This window comes from Schistocerca piceifrons, chromosome 10, assembly GCF_021461385.2.
Source record: "Schistocerca piceifrons isolate TAMUIC-IGC-003096 chromosome 10, iqSchPice1.1, whole genome shotgun sequence".
Taxonomy (NCBI): Eukaryota; Metazoa; Arthropoda; class Insecta; order Orthoptera; family Acrididae; genus Schistocerca; species Schistocerca piceifrons.
This window is the reverse complement of record NC_060147.1, coordinates 35,170,665-35,185,770: the sequence shown is the minus strand read 5'-3', so window position 1 is coordinate 35,185,770 and position 15,106 is coordinate 35,170,665. Positions and strand designations below refer to the sequence as shown.

At 43.6% G+C, this 15,106-nt stretch overlaps 1 non-coding gene across 1 annotated transcript; it reads right to left on the bottom strand.

Moving 5' to 3' along the window:
* Positions 1 to 10,842: 10,842 nt before the first annotated feature.
* Trnat-cgu lies at positions 10,843 to 10,917 on the bottom strand. Its single transcript has one exon. It is a non-coding gene; the product is annotated as a tRNA-Thr (tRNA).
* Positions 10,918 to 15,106: the final 4,189 nt, after the last annotated feature.

Below are 15,106 nucleotides of genomic sequence, written 5' to 3'. Positions count from 1 at the left end.
AGAAATGGTGTAAAACACATTCAGTTTTTGTGAGACTCTTTTATGTTTGATGACAATGCCAGGTTTTGTTGGCCACAAATTCTTACATTATAGCGGTTTACTTTACCCAATAGGTGAAACATCAATTTGTCCAAAAAGATGAGTTGTTCAGAAAAAGTATCCTCTGCTATATACTGGAGAATTGAAATGCAAAATTTGTACCTTCAGTTACAGGATGCAATTGCTGGACTAACTGCAGATTGTAAGGCTTCATAGACGGGCATTGTTTCAGAATATGCCACAACAATGTTTGAGGAAGTTGAAGTTCCTGGCCTACTCAACTTGTGGACTTCAAAAGGGTCCATGTGAACACATCCTCGATATGCTCAACATTTTCATCAGACATTTGTGGCCGACCAGCACTCTTCCCTTTGCATATGCAACCATTTTCCAAGAAACTTCCTGGCAGATTAAAACTGTGTGCCCGAGCGAGACTCGAACTCGGGACCTTTGCCTTTCGCGGGCAAGTGCTCTACCATCTGAGCTACCGAAGCACGACTCATGCCCGGTCTCACAGCTTTACTTCTGCCAGTATCTCGTCTCCTACCTTCCAAACTTTACAGAAGCTCTCCTGTGAACCTTGCAGAACTAGCACTCCTGAAAGAAAGGATACTGCGGAGACATGGCTTAGCCACAGCCTGGGGGATGTTTACAGAATGAGATTTCACTCTGCAGCGGAGTGTGCGCTGATATGAAACTTCCTGGCAGTTGTTCTGCAAGGTTCGCAGGAGAGCTTCTGTGAAGTTTGGAAGGTAGGAGACAAGATACTGGCAGAAGTAAAGCTGTGAGACCGGGCGTGAGTCGTGCTTCGGTATCTCAGATGGTAGAGCACTTGCCTGCGAAAGGCAAAGGTCCCAAGTTTGAGTCTCGGTCGGGCACACAGTTTTAATCTGCCAGGATGTTTCATATCAGCGCACACTCCGCTGCAGAGTGAAATCTCATTCTGGATTTTCCAAGAATTTTGTTTGCCATTGATAAATATGCTTTTGCAGTGGCAGCTCCTTGCTGAATTGATGGCAGGAATGTGCACTGCACTTGAACAATGGATTGACTTCATGCAAATTCCAACACACAAAATGATTTCTCTTATGGTGTAGTCGCCATGTAGCTACAAACAGCAGTTCAGTTGTGTTAAAACTTTGAAATTTTTTCTATCCAGTGATATGCACAATGTGTTTGTATCATTTGCTATTTATCTGTAATAAACATTTGAAATCTGTTCTATCTTTTAGAATCACTCTGCACTTCTTTTGAGATATTCAATGGTTTATGAAGCTTCTTATACTTCTTCCCCTTCCCAAAACGTTTTTGCTTATGCTGATTGACAACCTGCATAAGCAGAAACTGAAGTGCCTCATGGTGGGGACATTCCAATAATAATGTCCGCTGCTTGTTGTTTGTTGTTGTGGTCTTCAGTCCTGAGACTGGTTTCATGCAGCTCTCCATGCTACTCTATCCTGTGCAAGCTTCTTCATCTCCCAGTACCTACTGCAAACTACATCCTTCTGAATCTGTTTAGTGTATTCATCTCTTGGTCTCCCTCTACGATTTTTACCCTCCACGCTGCCCTCCAATACTAAAATGGTGATCCCGTGATGCCTCAGAACATGTCCTAGCAACCAGTTCCTTCTTCTAGCCAAGTTGTACCACAAACTCCTCTTCTCCCCACTTCTATTCAATACCTCCTCATTAGTTATGTGATCTACCCATCTAATTTTCAGCATTCTTCTGTAGCACCACATTTCAAAAGCTTCTATTCTCTTCTTGTCCAAACTATTTATCGTCCGTGTTTCACTTGCATACATGGCTACACTCCATACAAATACTTTCAGAAATGACTTCCTGACACTTAAATCTATACTCGATGTAAACAAATTTCTCTTCTTCAGAAACGCTTTCCTGGCCATTGCCAGTCTACATTTTATATCCTCTTTACTTCGACCATCACCAGTTATTTTGCTCCCCAAATAACATAACTCCTTTACTACTTTAAGTGTCTCATTTCCTAATCTAATTCCCTCAGCATCACCCAACTTAATTTGACTACATTCCATTATCCTCGTTTTGCTTTTGTTGATGTTAATCTTATATCCCCCTTTCAAGGCACTGTCCATTCAGTTCAACTGCTCTTCCAAGTCCTGCTGTCTCTGACAGAATTACAATGTCATCGGCAAACCTCAAAGTTTTTATTTCTTCTCCATGGATTTTGACACCTACTCCAAATTTTTCTTTTGTTTCCTTTACTGCTTGCTCAATATACGGATTGAATAACATCGGGGATAGGCTACAACCCTGTCTCTCCCTTCCCAACCACTGCTTCCCTTTCATGTCCCTTGACTCTTATAACTACCATCTGGTTTTTGTACAAATTGTAAATAGCCTTTCGCTCCCTGTATTTTACCACTGCCACCTTTAGAATTTGAAAGAGAGTATTCCAGTCAACATTGTCAAAAGCTTTCTCTAAGTCTACAAATGCTAGAAATGTAGGTTTGCCTTTCCTTAATCTTCCTTCTAAAATAAGTCGTAAGGTCAGTATTGCCTCAGGTGTTCCAACATTTCTACGGAATCCAAATTGATCTTCCCCAAGGTTGGCTTCTACCAGTGTTTCCATTCGTCTGTAAGGAATTCGCATTAGCATTTTGCAGCTGTGACTTATTAAACTGATAGTTCGGTAATTTTCACATCTGTCGACACCTGCTTTCTTTGGGATTGGTATTATTATATTCTTCTTGAAGTCTGTGGGTATTTCGCCTGTCTCATACATCTTGCTCACCAGATGGTAGAGTTTTGTCAGGACTGGCTCGCCCAACGCCGTCAGTAGTTCTAATGGAATGTTGTCTACTCCCAGGGCCTTGTTTCGACTCAGGTCTTTCAGTGCTCTGTCTAACTCTTCACACAGTATCATATCTCCCATTTCATCTTCATCCACATCCTCTTCCATTTCCATAATATTGTCCTCAAGTACGTCGCCCTTGTATATACTCCTTCCACCTTTCTGCTTTCCCTTCTTTGCTTAGAACTGGGTTTCCATCTGAGCTCTTGATATTCATAGAAGTGGCTCTCTTTTCTCCAAAGGTCTCTTTAATTTTCCTGTAGGCAGTATCTATCTTACCCCGAGTGAGATAAGCCTCCATATCCTTACATTTGTCCTCTAGCCATCCCTGCCTAGCCAGTTTGCAGTTCCTGTCGATCTCATTTTTGGGACGTTAGTATTCCTCTTTGCCTGCTTCATTTACTGCATTTTTATATTTTCTCCTTTCATCAATTAAATTCAATATTTCTTCTGTTACCTAAGAAGTTCTACTAGTCGCTGCTTAGCTGAGTGGTAACACTTTTCCCTACCATGCAGTGGGCCCAGGTTTGATTGCCGGCTGGGTTGGAGATTTTCTCCACTCATGCACTGGATGTTGTGCTGCCTTAATCATCATTACATCACCACCAATGTGCAAGTCAACCAATGTGGCATCACCTGAAATAAGACTTGCATTTTGCAGCCAAACTTCCCCAGATGGGGCCTCCTGGCCATTGGTGCCACATGATCATACGAGGTGCGACAATAAAGTAATATGACTGATGTGAAAAAAAAATGTTGCTTATCATTTTAGTCAAATTTAGTGTTGTCTCCTTCAAAGTAGTTCCCTTCTGATTGCACACACTTTTTTCAGCTCTTCTGCCATTGATGGTTACATTTCTGGAACTCATCTTCCGTAATATCCTCCAAGACCCTTGTCACAGCTTTTTGGACATCTCGTGTTGTTTGAAAATGGTGTCTCTTGACCGCCGTTTTGTCTCTTCGAAATAGAAAAAAGTTGTACGGAGTGATATCTGGTGAATAAGGTGATTGTGGTAGTACTGAAATTTGGTTTGAGGTAAAACATTGCTGTACTGACAGAGCAGTACGGGATGGCACATTATCGTGATGCAGAATCCAATTATCAGCAATGTTGGCACAGACACGAAGAACTCTTTTACGAAGTCTTTCTAAAATTTCTTTGTAGTAATATTGGTTAATGTTTGTCCAGGAGGCACCCACTCTTTATGAACAATTCCCCTGGAGTCATAGAAGCACACAAGCATGCATTTCACTTTTGACTTTGACATGTGAGCTTTTTTTCGTCTGGGTGATCCCTTTGAGCACCATTGCAAACTTTGGCGTTTTGTCTCTGGATCATACTGAAAAAAACAACTTTCATCACCCATGATAACATGGCTCAACAATTCTGGATTGATTTCCGTTTGGTCTAACAGATTGGCTGCCACATTTTTCTGTTTTTCTCCCTGTTGTGGTGTGAGATTTTTGGGGACCATTTTTGCACAAATCTTTCTCATACCAAGATCTTCAGTTATTATTAGACAAACCATTTCTCGATTGATGTTCAGTTCTTCTGCAATCATTTTGATGGATAATCTTCGATCAGTTCACACACCCTGGCCAAGTTGACATCCGTCCGTGAGGTTGATGGTCGTCCACTGTGGTCTTCATCTTCAATATTCATTCAGGCCTTCACTAAACGTTTTATGCCAACTAAAAACTTGAGCTCTTGACATAACCTCCTCTCCAAAAGCCTTCTTAAGCTTACAGTAAGTTGCTGTCATGTTTTCACCCAATTCGACACAAAAAGAAATGCCATACCGTTGTGTAATATTATGCAGTTCCATTTCCATGATGAGAGACACAAACACATGTTAACTTATTACAGTACAAATCACAACTGAGCAGTTGCATCGATGTGCCACTTGGACTAGAAGCAACTTATTGAGCAAGGTCAAAGATATCGAGCCTGCGAAAGCCTGTAGGGTTGCCACATCTTGCAAAGAAAATCAGTCTCATTACTTCATTGTCGCACCTCATAAAAAAAAAAAAAAAAAAAAAAAAATCAGAAAATGGAATTGACAAAAGTTTCTCCCATAAAAATTCATAAACGGAAACAGTATCTTCCAGTAATCACAGTTAACTAAATATTTGATCACTACTTTACATATGAATCACTGTCTGGTGAGTAGTCTATTAGTAAAGACATCCAATGAATAAATTAAGTCTGTTCAACAAAATATTGCCTCTGCTGGCATATAAGAAGAAGTTTGAATTACACTGGCGAAAACCAAATTCCACATTTAAAGCACCTTTGTAAACTTAAAGTTCGCTACATCAGTGTGAGACAAGCCTGCTGATCAGATTGGCCAAAATCGAGAACTGGGGAGCCACCGCACTTCCAGCAGAACGGCACACTGGCAGAGTGGACTGATGAGGAGCAGGCAGTGTAGCATCTGGCAGTGATCAGCTGCATGATCAGTGGCATCAGGAAGCTGACTGTGATGAAGCTGTTTGTGGAGCTGCCAGCACAGCTCGAAATACTCTGGTCACAATTGCATACAGGATTCCTGCTGGTGGCAGGATGTGTTTGCCGAAGCATGACGTGGTGCAGCATTCTCCACCAATGAAGCTGGTGTTGCGCATGTGACCTCATTGCTCAACCTCCGTACCCAAGGGGCCTTCTGCCACTGGCTGTTAAACTATCCGAACGCTCGCCTGCAGCCAACGGCCTGCTGCAGGCATTGAGTGGTAGGCCACCCACAATGCTGTTTTGGTGGTTTGGCATTTGCGCATAGTTGCAACATGCCAGAAATGTTTCAAGTAGGAAAAGGAGGACGAGCAGGAATATTTCAAAAGAAGTCCCTGCAAAAATAAAAACTACTTACGTGCTTGGGGTAAACCTTTTTATTTTCCAACATAGTCTCCTTTTAGACTTATACCCTTTGTCCAACGCTGTTCCAATTTGTTGATGCCTTCCAAATAATAGGAATTGTCCAAGTCTGCTAAATAGCTATTAGTTGCTGCAATCACCTCCTCGTTTGAATAAAATCTTTGTCCTGCCAGCCATTTCTTCAAATTGGGGAACAAATAGTAGTCCGAGGGAGCTAAGTCTAGACTTAGGGGGGATGTGAAACGAGTTGGAATCCTATTTCCATTAATTTTGCAACCACAACTGCTAAGGTGTGTGCTGGTGCATTGTCATGATGGAAAAGAACTTTTTTGCGGTCCAATCCTGGCGTTTTTCTTGCAGCTCGGTTTTCAAACAGTCCAATAACAATGAATAATATGTACCTGTAATAGTTGATGAATAGCGAATCCCAAAAGACAGTCATCATAACCTTTTCAGCCGAAGGAATGGTCTTTTCCTTTTTTGGTGCAGGGTCTCCCTTGGTAACCCATTGGTTAGATTGTCGTTTGATCTCAGGAGTATAGTAATGTATCCATGTTTCATCCACAGTGACGAAATGGTGCTTAAAGTCCTGTGGATTCTTCCTGAACAGCAGTAAACCATCCTTGCAACACTTCACACAATTCCTTTTTTGGTCAAGCATGAGCAATCGCGGAACTCATCTTGCGGATAGCTTTCCTGTGTCCAAATGTTTATGCAACATATTATGTACCCATTCATTCGAGATGCCCACAGCACTAGAAATCTCACACACCTTAACTCTTCTGTCATCCATCACCATATCATGGATTTTATCAATGATTTCTGGAGTCGTAACCTCCACAGGGCGTCCAGAACGTTCAACATCACTTGTGCCCATATGGCCACTCCGAAAATTTCTAAACCGCTTATAAACTGTTCTAATCGAAGGTGCAGAGTCATAGTAATGTTTATCAAGCTTCTCTTTAGTCTCTTGACATGTTTTGTCTTTGATAAAGTACTGGTTAATCACCACATGCGATTCTTTTTCGTCCATTTTTTGACAATCACTCGATTTCCTTGATTCACACAAATGCCAAACACAAATAAATAGACCAATATGGCTGAAACTTGATGTGCGTTCTTTCCAAAGATGCTACTAACTAAAAATGACCTTGATACACACCGGTGGCAACATCTCTCAGACCTTGCACGGACTTTTCAAACGCCCCCGTATATGTGGGTTATACTATTTGTCTTCTAAGTGGCTCATATGTAAAACTACAGATATGTCTGGAACAGGGTCTACTCCACCTCATTGGCCAATTTAGGAGCTACTTGAATAAAGAAGCAGTGGCACTGTCAGGATTCATCTACTGGAAAAAACATCTGAAGTGATTGCCAACATGCTGATCACATGTCCCACAGTAAGAGATAGTTGCTTATACTGCCTTTTAGGCAGCAGTTCGCCAAAAGAACAGGCCTAACACCTGATCTGTGAGCTGTTTTTATGTTTTTCTTTTATAAATGCTTCCATTAACTTCTTTTTCTTTTGGGTGGAGAGGGGGAAGGTCATGCCTCCTCTTCGATCTGCACCCACATAATAGGATACTCCTTTTCATGCCGCGGACCCTCTCGGTCACCTTCATGTCCTCCCATTTTCCTCCTTCCCTTTCCAGCAGCATTATCTGGGATCCTTAGTCTTACCAATTTCACAACACATCATTTTTCAAACACTCTCATCATGCGCTGATTACTTTTTTCACAAAAATCAACAAATCCCACTTTTCAACCACCCGTTGTTGTTGTTGTTGTGGTCTTCAGTCCTGAGACTGGTTTGATGCAGCTCTCCATACTACTCTATCTATTCAACCACCCACCATCCCTAAATAGTCCCAAACCACACACCACAACTATCATTCAATCATTCATCCATTCACTCATTGTGTTATGTTGATATCCTCAAGAAGGTCAACCTTCAGTGATGTGGAATGAATTAACATATGCATTAAAACAAGACAAAGACATCATAGAAAGCAAATGTGTATATTGTACAAGGGTCATTCAATATGTAATGCCCCACATTTTTTTTCTCACAACATTTATTGTTAAGAGTCAGAATTAGGTGACAATATACATCAACATGTCTTGTCCCTGTCCGATTTTTCTACATAGTCTCCATCACGTTCTACGGCCGTACACCAATGTTGTCAAGAGCATGTATTCGTTCCCTGCTGGTAAAAGTTCTTGTCCTGCAGGTGTAGCCATGTTTACACTGCATGACTGACACTCTTGTCATCTTCAAAGTGTGTTCCCTGGAATCTTTAAGCTCCAACGCTTCAGATAAAATGGCCTTTCTTTGAATCTTGTGGTCCGCTGTGAGCATTTGTGGAACCCATGGAGAGCACCTCTTCTTTACATCCAAATATCGATCATTGCAGACGCCCTTCCAATGCTGACTGACAACTATAGATCCAATTATCGAGTTGTGATGCACCATGTTGGCACGAATAATGTCATCCGCACGATTCATTGTGTCTGGAGCAGTGGCTGTGACAGGATGTACAAAGTGTGGCTGATGATGGAACTCTGTTTCTGCATTTCCTGAGGCCATAACTTTCTTTATCCATCGCCCAACTGTACTCCTATCAAGTGCAGCATCACCATACACTGCACACAAACGTTTTTGGATGTTCACCACGGTTTCTTTTTCTACACAGAAGAATTCAATAACAGCATGCTGCTTGTATCGTGAATCGTATGTAGATGACATTTTGACACTGTACTATGGCCTTGCCATCTGCCAGAATGGTTCGAAACTTCACTGGCACACAGCACAAAAAAAATGTGAAGTACCGACAAGGACATTTGTCTATGTACATTCCTGGAAATTGAAATAAGAACACCGTGAATTCATTGTCCCAGGAAGGGGAAACTTTATTGACACATTCCTGGGGTCAGATACATCACATGATCACACTGATAGAACCACAGGCACATAGACACAGGCAACACAGCATGCACAATGTCGGCACTAGTACAGTGCATATCTACCTTTCGCAGCAATGCAGGCTGCTATTCTCCCATGGAGACGATCGTAGAGATGCTGGATGTAGTCCTGTGGAACGGCTTGCCATGCCATTTCCACCTGGCGCCTCAGTTGGACCAGCGTTCATGCTGGACGTGCAGACCGCGTGAGACGACGCTTCATCCAGTCCCAAACATGCTCAATGGGGGACAGATCCGGAGATCTTGCTGGCCAGGGTAGTTGACTTACACCTTCTAGAGCACGTTGGGTGGCATGGGATACATGCGGACGTGCATTGTCCTGTTGGAACAGCAAGTTCCCTTGCCGGTCTAGGAATGGTAGAACGATGGGTTCGATGACGGTTTGGATGTACTGTGCACTATTCAGTGTCCCCTCGACGATCACCAGTGGTGTACGGCCAGTGTAGGAGATCGCTCCCCACACCATGATGCCGGGTGATGGCCCTGTGTGCCTCGGTCGTATGCAGTCCTGATTGTGGCGCTCACCTGCACGGCGCCAAACATGCATACGACCATCATTGGCACCAAGGCAGAAGCGACTCTCATCGCTGAAGACGACACGTCTCCATTCGTCCCTCCATTCATGCCTGTCGCGACACCACTGGAGGCGGGCTGCACGATGTTGGGGTGTGAGCAGAAGACGGCCTAACGGTGTGCGGGACCGTAGCCCAGCTTCATGGAGATGGTTGCGAATGGTCCTCGCCGATACCCCAGGAGCAACAGTGTCCCTAATTTGCTGGGAAGTGGTGGTGCGGTCCCCTACGGCACTGCGTAGGATCCTACGGTCTTGGCGTGCATCCGTGCGTCGCTGCGGTCCGGTCCCAGGTCGACGGGCACGTGCACCTTCCGCCGACCACTGGCGACAACATCGATGTACTGTGGAGACCTCACGCCCCACGTGTTGAGCAATTCGGCGGTACGTCCACCCTGCCTCCCGCATGCCCACTATACGCCCTCGCTCAAAGTCCGAAGTCCGTCAACTGCACATACGGTTCACGTCCACGCTGTCGCGGCATGCTACCAGTGTTAAAGACTGCGATGGAGCTCCGTATGCCACAGCAAACTGGCTGACACTAATGGTGGCGGTGCACAAATGCTGCGCAGCTAGCGCCATTCGACGGACAACACCGCGGTTCCTGGTGTGTCCGCTGTGCCGTGCGTGTGATCATTGCTTGTACAGCCCTCTCGCAGTGTCCAGAGCAAGTATGGTGGGTCTGACACACCGGTGTCAATGTGTTCTGTTTTCCATTTCCAGGAGTGTATATTAATGGCTGTTTTTAAAAAAAATGTGGGGTATTACTTACTGAACGAACCTCGTATTAACAATATACTATTACTATACTACCGTTAGACAGCACAAATGTGTTGTGGACAAATGTAAAAATTTTTCCAGGTCCTCTCCTGCCAGTACCAAGCCAAGACAAGCCAGGCCAATGCCTCATGTCACAACCAGAATGAGAAACAGGCAGAAACCTGACATTGCAAATAGCTGAGGAAACCTGGAAGATACTGCCTCACCTCACATGAGCAAGGGGGTGGAATCGTAAACTCAGAAACGTGACTTCAGCAAGGAGAAGACATCATGTCATTCAGAGAGCATCACTTGATTTCATAATAAAAAGTAAAGGTTTACAGGACCACTTATCACCCTGCTGATAAGGCACAAAGGTAACAAGCTGCAGTACTGAAAGCCATTCTTGCAAAATAGAGGGTTGGTGAAGACCTCTGATGGATTGGGAAAAGTAGGCCACATTCGGTCATCGCCGGCCAGTCTTCCTTGAATCATTTTGCACGATAAATCATAATTTGTGTGAAATGAGTCATTTTACATTCATATCACATATTAATTTCTAAATATAGCTACATGTTGAACATTTATAACATGCTTTATGCTTTAGTTTTTTAATGTACAGATGAGAGTTAGTAACTTCTACCTACTGTCTTTTACACATTAAAATAATAGAAATTCTTCTCCAGAATAGAATGAGTTGTCAAGGAGAAGCTTACAATGAAACAAATACCCCTAGCTGCATAGAGGCGTTGGTATAAGTCAACGGGGACAGTTGAAAATGTGTGCCCTGACCAGGACTCGAACCTGGGATCTCCTGCTTACGTGGCAGATGCTCTATCCATCTGAGCCACCGAGGACATAGAGTATAGTGCGACTGCGGGGACTTATCTCTGGAATGCCTCCCGTGAGACCCACATTCCCAACTTATTGTCCCGCGCTACATTCATAGTTCCCCTGCCCATTATACTGATTACTCGCAGTTTTTTGCTGATTCCCGTAAGAGTTCGGGCACTGTGAATATAGTGCAGGACAATAAGTTCTTCATCTCAAAATCACATGATTTTTTCAGTCATTTCCCCAGTGTTTGCAGACTGATGTGAATAGTGAAAGAGAATACATTATTGAAGAATAAAACCTCTTTTACATGTATCTATTGTGTTTGATCTCCTCCATGCCAACCAGCCAGACTTTTACTGTCTTTGATGCAGAATTGTTTGTGATCTTGCGGGCACTGGAGCACACATGACATTCTTCCTCTCCTAAATTTCTTGTCTGTTCCGATTCACTCAGTGCCCTTCACTCATTGCAACGTTTGTATGCGGCAGACAAAATTGTCCAGACCATGCAGGATGCCCTCCTCCGACTACAGCGACTGGGGAAAGTTGTAGCTTTCTGCTGGGTTCCGGGGAATGTCGGCATTGCTGGGAATGAAAGGGCAGATCTCGCAGCCAAGGAGGCGTGTCTCGCCCCACAAGCATCTCAGTGTGCTATCCCCTTGCACGCACTCACCTCGCTGTTGAGCTCACGGGTCATGCGTCGGTGGGAGGATGAGTGGCTGGAAGTGACTGACTATAAGCTCCGTCTAGTCAAGCCCACAACGCGTGTGTGGTGTACTTCCTTTCAGCCCAATCGACGGGACGAGGTTCTCCTCACTCGGCTTCGGATAGGCCACAGCCCTATGACGCACGGCTTCCTGCTCCGGCGAGAGGACCCTCCAATGTGTGGTGCTTGCGGCGTCCAGGTCACTGTGCACCACGTTCTCTTGGATTGCGTTTTATTTTCTGACCAGCGGGTCGCGGCTGACTTGCCAGCGGACCTGCCATCTCTTTTCAGCAACACTCGGACGAATGTGGCTAAAGTTTTAAAGTTCTGTGCCCTGTCAAATGTTTTTACAAAGATTTTAGGGAGAGGATTTTAATTTGCTCACTGTGTGACAAGCTCGCCCATATTTTATGTAAGTGGCCAGCCAATAACAATTTCCTGTGACATTCTTGTTGCTATGTTTCCCCTTTCCTTAGGTTTTACTTTCTTATGTAGCATTTTTCTTCTTTTCCTGCTTTCTTTGAGTGTGTGCTTTAGTTTTCTTAGGTCTGTCCACATTCGTTCCTTTTAATGTGTGTCAGGGCGCTGATGACCTTGATGTTGAGCGCCCATAAGCCCCAACACACCACCACCACCATGTATTCTAAAAACATTAATCATGTGAAATGCAACTCACATTTTTCTCACAAGTCTTCCTGAAAGCCATGGATCAAGATAGACAGGTAGATGCAGTATTTCTTGAGTTGTGAAAAGCATTATTATAAAAAAAGAGTATGATCATGTAGGGTATAAAGATGAAATGAAATTTATGACTTGATTCAGGACTTTTTGGTAGATAGGACACAGCATGTTATTTTGGACAAAGAGTCATCATCAGTTGTAGAAGTAACTTTGGGTGTGCCCCAGGAAAGTGTGTTGGGACCCTTGGTGTTCATGTTGTACATTAATTACCTTGCACATAATGTTAATAGTAACCTCAGACTTTTTGTAGATGGCACAGTTATCTGTAATGAAGTCCTGTCTTGGATCAAGCTGCATATGTATTCAGTCAGCTCTTGATAAAATTACAAGGTGGAGTAAAGATTGGCACATTGCTTTAAATGTTCAGAAATTTGAAATTGCGTGCTTCACTAAATGAAAAGAACTTGATATCCTATGACTATAATGTCAGTGAGTCACAGTTGGAATTGGCCAGCACATACAAATACCAGGTTGTAAAATGTTGTAGGGAAAAGAAATGGAATGACCACATAAGCTCAGTTGTGGGTAAAGCAGGTGGTAGTGTTTGGTTTATTGGTAGAATACTGGTGAAACACAATGAGTCTACAAAGGAGATTTCTTACAAATTTGTCGTGTGACCCATTCTAGGATTTGTGGGGCTCATATCAGGCAGGGCTAACAGGTGATACTGAACTTATACAAAGAAGATCAGTATGAGTAGTCACATGTTTGCTTGATCCATGTGGGAATGCCACAGAGTTGCTGAATAAACTGAACTGTCAGACTCTTGAAGATGATGGAAACTATCCTGTGAAAGCCTGCTTACAAAGTTTTTATAATCAACTTTAAGTGCTGAATCTAGGAATGTACTACAACTTCCTATTTATTGCTCCCACAGGGATTCCAAAGAAAAAAATTAGAGTAATTACAGTGGCACAGAGATGTTTAAGCAGTTATTCCTCCTACCATCCTGATTTAGGTTTTCCATGATTTTCCTAAATCCTTTCAGGCAAATGCCGGGATGGTTCCTTTGAAAGGACACGGTTGACTTCCTTCCCCATCCTTCCCTAATTCAATGGGACCAATGACATCCATGTGTGGTCTCCCCCCCAATCAACCAACCAACCACCATATGAGTATGGAATGGGAAAAAGTCCTGATAACTGATGCTTCTACCATGCACTTTGGAGTGGTTTGCAGAGTACAGATGCCGATGTAGATTTTGTGCCCAGTTAAGGTAATCAATATTCTGTCGTAGGCCACTTTTTCAAACATTTCTGAGATGATAGGCCTGTAATTCAAGCTGCTTTCCTTGCGCCCAGTTTTGTAGTTCAGTGTTACTACAGTATGTTTATGTCTGTCATGAGATGTGCCCAGAGCCTTTGACTACAATTATAATTTAATGAAATTCAGTTAAGTCAGCATAAGATTTTAATATTCTGTGAGAAACACCATCAAATCCAGTGGAATCACTACTTTTTAGCAACTGGAGGAATACTGCAAGCTACTCAGAGGTCATATTTTGAAAACTAGTGCCTTACAATGGAAAATCCAGGGTGGAATGTAAAAATATTATGGAAAGGAAAGTTCCTACTCACCATATAGCAGAGGTGCTGAGTTGCAGATAGGCACAACAAAAAGACTGTCACAAATAAAGCATTCAGGCATTAAGGCCTTCATCAAAAATAGACAACAGACACTCTCTCTCTCTCTCTCTCTCTCTCTCCCTCTGTCTCTCATTCTCTCTCTTGCATGCAATCGCAACTCACACACATATGACTGCAGTCTCAGGCAACTGAAGACACACTATGGGCAGCAGCACCAGTGGATGATGGGAGTGGTTACTGGGTGGGGTGGGGAGATAAGGTGGAGAGAGTGTAGGGCAGCTATGTGCTGTCGGGAGTTTAGACGGAGGGTAGGGGAGAGCTGGGGAGGGGATGGGTAGCGTAAAAGGAGAGAAGTAAAAAGACCAGTTGCGATAGTGGGACGAGGGCTGTTTAGTGCTGGAATGGGAACAGGGAAGGGGCTGAATGGGTGAGGACAATGACTGATTAAGGTTTTGGCCATGAGGGTTATGCGAATGTAGGATATATTGCAGAGAAAGTTCCCATCTGCACAATTAAGAAAAGCACTGAAATAAAAGATGTCATGTTTGGCAGCGTGCTCAGCAACAGGGTGGTCCACTTGCTTCTTGGTCACACTTTGCTGGTGGCCATTCATCCGGACAGGCAGATTGTTGGTTGTCATGCACATAGCACAGTGGTTGCAGCTTAACTTGCAGACCACATGACTGGTTTCACAGGTAGCCCTGGCTTTGATGGCATAGGTCATGTTAGTGACCGGACTGGAGAAGGTGGTGATAAGTGGACGTATGGGACAGGTATTGCATCTAGATCTATTAAGACCTGTCCCATTCATTGTTCCACCACCACCTACTCCAGTTTGGTCACTAACATCACCTATCCCATCAAAGGCAGGGCTACCTGCGAAACCAGTCATGTGGTCTGCAAGTTAAGCTGCAACCACTGTGCTCTGGGCATGACAACCAACAAACTGTCTGTCCGTATGAATGGCCACCGACAAACTGTGGCCAAAAAGCAAGTGGGCCACCCTGTTGCTGAGCACAGTGCCAAACATGACATCCTTCATTTCAATGATTGTTTCACTGCCTGTGCCATATGCAGACTCTCCAGATTTAAGCGAGAGACTCCCAACTTTTCCTTCTTTCTCCTGATCTCCCGACAGTGAAGACCAATCTCCCAATTTTCAGAGCAGTTTCAGTACT